The sequence below is a fragment of the Aythya fuligula genome, chromosome Z (genome assembly GCF_009819795.1).
Source record: "Aythya fuligula isolate bAytFul2 chromosome Z, bAytFul2.pri, whole genome shotgun sequence".
Taxonomy (NCBI): domain Eukaryota; kingdom Metazoa; phylum Chordata; class Aves; order Anseriformes; family Anatidae; genus Aythya; species Aythya fuligula.
This window is the reverse complement of record NC_045593.1, coordinates 41,409,524-41,416,037: the sequence shown is the minus strand read 5'-3', so window position 1 is coordinate 41,416,037 and position 6,514 is coordinate 41,409,524.

Genomic DNA, 6,514 nt, shown 5'->3' with positions numbered 1-6,514 from the left:
ATGGCCTGCATTAATGTGGATGATCAATTAAAGTGTTTTTTTTGTTTTGTTTTGTTTTGTTTTGTTTTTGCTTTGCTGTTGTAGTTTGTTGTAGGTTTTTTTTTTTGTTTGTTTTGTTTTTTTTTGTAGAGAACATGTTTTGAACGTTTCTGAAGTATTAAACTATTTATGTTAATAAATAGTTATAGTCCTATGTTAATACAGGAAACAACAGTTCTCACTATTGGTTGAGCAACTTGTTTTGTTTTTCCAGCCTTCAAAATAATTCTTTTATTGCAAATGTAAACCTTGATTTCAGATGTTGTTTCATGAGACATAATCTCTACAAGTCTCTGAGAGGCTTTAATCAGCAGGTAATTCAGCATACTTGAATGCTTTTGTAATTTTGCTGAATTTTACAACTGAGTATTGCGCTGACTAGTAAAAAATTCATCTTGTGGCGTATGGCCACAAAAATCTGTGTGTAACAGTAAATTCACCTCTCTGATCTTTATTGTAATTCTTGAATAACAAACTCAAATTAAGCATCTAGAAATGTGTTGTTGTTGTTGTTGTTATTTTTAGTGGTCATCATAGAGGGTATTACACAGAATTTGTCTATTGAATGAGTTCCTTCTAAGGAGAGAGCTTGCTGGAAGCTCTGAGAGTGGTAGTTGCTTAAAAGAAATCCAAAATTGGACAGCCAGCCAGAAGGAAAACAGATCCTAAACGCTGACCAAGGGCAGAGTGTCCTAAATCAGACCATCAAACAAGTCGTATTTTCTTAGTAATAACAGAGTTGCTAACTGATGGTGACATTTTACTAATAGCGGTGCATTTACAACTGCTAAATGTTCTACTGTGCTTTTCTGCAGCATGGCCGAAGTTTTCTCTGCATTCAGCTTGTACTCATGTCTGGGTAGTACATAAAGAGGGCCTAGTGGGTGGCAGAAAGGAGGGAAAGTATCCACTGAGAGAAGTAATTTTCTTGAAATACCTATAATAGCCCATAGAGCTTCTCCTATGTATTTCTATTACAACTGTTTCCAATTAGGACTGCAATGGCAATGCCATCTTAGACACTGAATAGAATTACAGGAAAAAAAGAAATCCACTCTTAAACTGTTGGTTGCTGTCTATCCGCATGTGTTACAAAGCAGGTCTGGTGCTAACTTTAAAAAGATGCAACAGATGAACAAAGCAGCCAAATGGGGCAACGAAGACAAAAACAGAATGTAAGAGAGATTAAACAAATGGCAATAACCAGTATCTACAATTTACAACATAGAACTCGAATGACAAACAGTACTCTCAGCTCACAGCTAGAACTGGCTGTTCTCAGCATGGTCAGCTGTGTAAGAATTGTATCAGATATAAGCCTCACAGAACAACTTGATAAACCTTTTGTGGAGACGTTGGAGCTGTTTTTTTTCCATTCATAAAAGGAAGAGAGAGGGGGATTGCAAGCATAAAGGTATATAAAGAAAAATATTAACCCAGTACTTCTGAAGCAGGAAAGTGGAATTAAAACTGCAATAAAATTTTACTTAATGTGATATAGGGGTTTAGCTGGCCTTCTTTTTCATTAGGTAGCACAAATGACTAAGCCATCAACATTATTGCTAGGAAAGGAGTACAAGAAGATTGTGTATTGGGAGCCTTGCTGAAGATGCTGTATTTGAGAAGCTGGTGATCTTGAACAGACCACGTCTGTTACACTGGGACTCGTACTTAGGGCTCAAGAAGCCTGTGAGATATTAACATACTCTGCAGCTTCAGTATTGGGGAAAGGTAAAGTGCATGGTGGATCAAGGGGTGGAACGTGGTGATCCCCACCAGGATAAATGGTCTCCTTGTTTGGGTGTCAGTGACTCACGTCATGGTCAGCCCAACAATGCACGGCACAGCTAAGGGACACGCAGAGCGGCCTTCAGGCTGACCCGTGCCACACAGGTCCTGTGCCTTCAAGACAAACTTCAGCAGCTCACAGTACCAGGGGAGGTAAAGGTGATTACACCACCTGTGAGGCCTTGCCTTTACCTAATGGTGAGCCATGAGGGAATTCTCATGAGAACATCCTTTGGGAATACATGTAGGGTTGTTTTCTTGTGAGGAAGTTACATACCACCTCAAGTGACCAAAGAAGGAGAGCTTCTCTCCATGGGCAGAATCTGCCCTGTGTCGTGGAAACGTCCATAGAGGCTCTGTCTGATACTGCACAGAAATGGAGTGCCCAGCATCTGATGGGATAAAAGACTCACTTAGTCTATATGATGATGATGATGTCTTTTTAAAGCAGTTATCAAGCCATTTTTGTTGGGCCTTTCTTGCTAAGATCCAAAGAGAACCTTGCACCAGCTCGCTCTCACCCCACTCCCTACCCTACCACGGTGCAGAACAGATGGTATGTGGTGTTATCAGGCCAAAGAAATAGAGGTTCACTGAACTATTTTTAGGATTTCAGCATGTTAAAAAAGGCTGGTGATTTCATTGCAAGAATTTTGAACTAAGCAGAGACACTTAATTGTAAGTACCAAAATATATATATATATGAGAAATTTACCTGTATTTATTTATTTATTTATTTATTTTGAGTGTGTGTGTGTGTTCAGCACTACCACCTCAAGGTTGCCTCTGAAGAGTCTAGCAGAAGCATTATAAGGATGGCCATAATAACAATGCTTGAGATATCCACCACATTAGTATTTTGCAGCTGTTAAAATAATGGAAGCACAGACCCTCAAATATAGGTCATCATATGTGCAGATAGTCTAACATTGTCTTGAAAAAAAAAAAAAAGTCTTATTCAACAATGAACAAGCTAATAAACAGATGAAAGTGCTTTGATCGTGAGTGCTGCTGATGATATTGAACTCAGTAATTATGTTATAAACAAATCTGGCAATTATGAGAATAAAAACATAGATTCCCTGCAATGGATTTGTAATGTGCATGAGCATATAGATCAGCCTTTTAATTCTTATAGTATTCTTTGTTAATTTCTGGGTACTGCGAAGTAAATGACCTACAACAGTAGATTTGAGAATAGTTGATTTATTATAAATTACAGTATGTGAGAGTTCCCCTATCACTTGTCTAAAAAAAGAATAAATTATGTTTTCTTGAAAGCTATCTGGGAAAGCAAATTAAACTCATTACTTGTGTGAATAGACCAGTATTTACTGATTTGTATGATGCAGACATTTCAGACAAACATTCAGATTTTTTGCGGAGAACTGACTTTAGGGACTGATGGAAATTGATTCTGATATAACTGAAAAATGACCGAAACAAGTGCTACAGAAAACATTCAAAATTAAAAAAAAACAAAACAAAACATAAAACAACACACTAGCATCTGTTGCCTCACCTTGGGAATATCTTGCAGCCTTTAAAAAAATATATATCTAATTGCATAAAATGTTTTATACCTCTGACTCTGTTTGATTCAATGCCTTAAATGCTTCTTCAGCGTTAGATGTAAAGAACTGGCTAGTCTGTAGGTCTCTCCACCTTTACTGCATATCACAAAAGCAAAACATAATATAGCATCACATATTATAAAGGGAGGTCCATAACTCATTTCTAGTCTTCAGGTCTTTATCTCTGTACATTCCTGTTGTACCAGACAATAATTATGTTACCTATCTAAATGGATAATTAAATTATTTCTTTGAGAGTCACTAGTAGTACTTGAATTGTTTGAACTAGGATTTTCATTTCATTTGATGTTGATTTGCAACAAATTTATCTGTTTAGAGCTCAGCTTCTGGAAGAATTTTCTATGGAGACAAGTAATTCCAGTGGAATTTTTGCTAAATTTTATCCTAAGATCACAGCATACTCCTAAAAGGTGTTAGTGAAAAAACAAGCCTTTCAGAAAAACAAACAAAAAGAAAACAAACAAACAAAAAAGCCACAAAATTCAGTTTAGGCAATTAATTTCAAAGATGTGGCTAAAATATTTATATTAAAATACTAAATGTTCCTCTTTTATTCAATGCCTACTGAATCTTTATTCCAGCAAATTGGTACAAAAGACAGTATCTATGTTCATTCAATATGAGGACAGATAAGATTCTTTGCTTGTTTCTACAGCTTTTTTTAATATCATCCACCATATGTGTAGCATCATGTATGTCATTCTTCTCTTTAAATGCTTGCGTTGTTTTGAATTAAGTACATTTAGGGTCTGACCATTAAATCATTTACTTAATTAGAATTATTTACACAAGGGAAACAAAGTGTGACATTTTACAGAAAGATTCAGTTGGGTCTGACAACGTGCCCGGTTATAATAAATAATGGAGGCAAGTTTTGGCTTTAGCAGTTTCTTTGAAATATACACTAAGCAGTTTTCTGACTGTTGTTCATCTACTAAGCTTTGGACTGCTTCCTTAACAAATTGCATGTCACTTTTTATTTACCAAATGAAAAAGAGACTAAATACCACTAATACAGTACTAGAAAATACTTATTTTCATTTTGTCTTTTTTATTATTATTATTTTTTATTTTATATTTCAGAAATAATTTCTGATGGCAACAGTAATGTTTCAGATTTGAAAAGCTGTTATTAGCCTTGCTGTTTCATTGCACCTTACAGCTGAGAGTTTCTCAGAATCTGGTGTTGCTGGAAGAGAAGGAAAAATCACATGACATAGATGTTATATTCTTTTGCAGCTGTGGAAAGACAGAGTCTATCTGAAAAGATAGTATCTTATACTAGAACAATGCATACACATGTAATTGAAAAATGGTAAATTTTGGACTTTCGTATTCTAAGTCTGGGCACACTGCAGATTCAAAGAATTTCAAAGAATTATCATAGGGCTTAGCATATGTCAAAATAGTCAGTAGTTTTTCTTCAGAAAAGCAAAGTCTTTTACAAGAGTTCAAAGGTTTTTTTTTTTTTTTTTTTTAAAAAAAAAAAAAAGCTGACACAGCGTCACTACTGTGTGCATTACTTCCTGTCTTATTCATAATTGACACACTAAAGCATTCAAATAATGAAAAGATAAACCAGTTAAGTACTCAATAAAACAAAATTGAATATAAAATGTCAGTGTCTTAATGGAAAAATGCCATGCAGTGCTGTATCTCTTTTTCGCTTTTAAAGATGCCAAATTTAAATTCAGTTTGTATGTTATTTTGGTAGGGTGGTATATTCCTGTTTCCATGTTTCTCTATTGTTTGGTTTACTTTAAACAACAACAACAACAAAAACTACCCCAAGAGCTAGTCATGATGCATGAAATCTTGAATTAAAAATCGTTGGTATGCATGCCAGAACACATTCAGAATATTTTTTACTCATGCTTAGGCCCTTTTTCCATGTGCCAGCTGATTCTGAGGTCATTAAAAAATAGGATACATATTTGACTCAAGAACATCAGGAAGCGAAGGGGGAGGGTAGTCATTTATAATTACCTGAAATGGGATAACAGTGACATTGCCACTTCTGAGCAGACAATGAAGTACAGTGTTTCTTAGCAGCACTGAATTAATTCATTCTTATAGGATGACTCTAAATCATTCTTATGACTTGTGCTTTTCCAAAGCAAACTGCAAAATACAAAACAAATGGTGTGCAATGCACTTGTGAACTAAGCTTTAAAAAGGAAACATTAAAGGCCACTGGTCTGATGCAGTCAGATTTCCAGACTCCTAAGGGATATTTTTGCAAGGAAAAACACTGCTGCTTCATATGCCGTGCAAGAAACTACATGAGGAGCCAAATTCTGCTTTTCAATATGTATCAACAGGGCTTTTCTTTCACCAGTTTAAGCAGCTTATGTGTACGCTAGGTTAAAAATGAGACCTAAGTAAATACTTGCAAGGTTTTTCCAATCACCAAACAGATCAGAAAAGAAAGTAAGACTTTATATGTAGGAAAGTATGTAGATGTAACACGTAAAATTTTGTGAATTTGCTAAATAAACAGATGTTCAAACAGGGCATCTGTCTCATTAAGAGCTCCTACAGCTTTTGGAGGAGTAAACTATTGTACCCAGAACCGAATGCAAACACTTATTCTAACTGATAGTCTTTTCACTCACAATAGATGTAGGAACAGAAGCATCGCTGGCATAAGGTGGTCAGCTTCCTTCTGATACCTGTTGTTGCCGCTTATGCCTATGGGTCCTGAATTCTTAAGAGCTTGTCATACAAACAGTGGCATGTCACTACATATCCTAGCATACCCTTTATAAAGTGCAGTTGCATTACAACCAGATAAAATGTATTTGACTCCCCAGTAGTAAACTGCTGGGTGACTTTTCTCTATTTCAACACTATACCTGACTTTTTAAAAGACTGAGTTTTCAACTATTATGAAACACGATAGACTTCTGCCTTCATCCATAAAGTCTGTTGAGACTGGGTCTCTTTCTTTCATAATAAATTGACCAAAAAAAATGGAGGGGGGGAGGGGGAGGGAGGAGGAAGAGGGTGAAGGAAAACAAAAAGCTTTTGTTATACACAGGAAATGTAACTGCTAAAACAAAAATCTAAATTATGCCAGAAAATTAACAAGT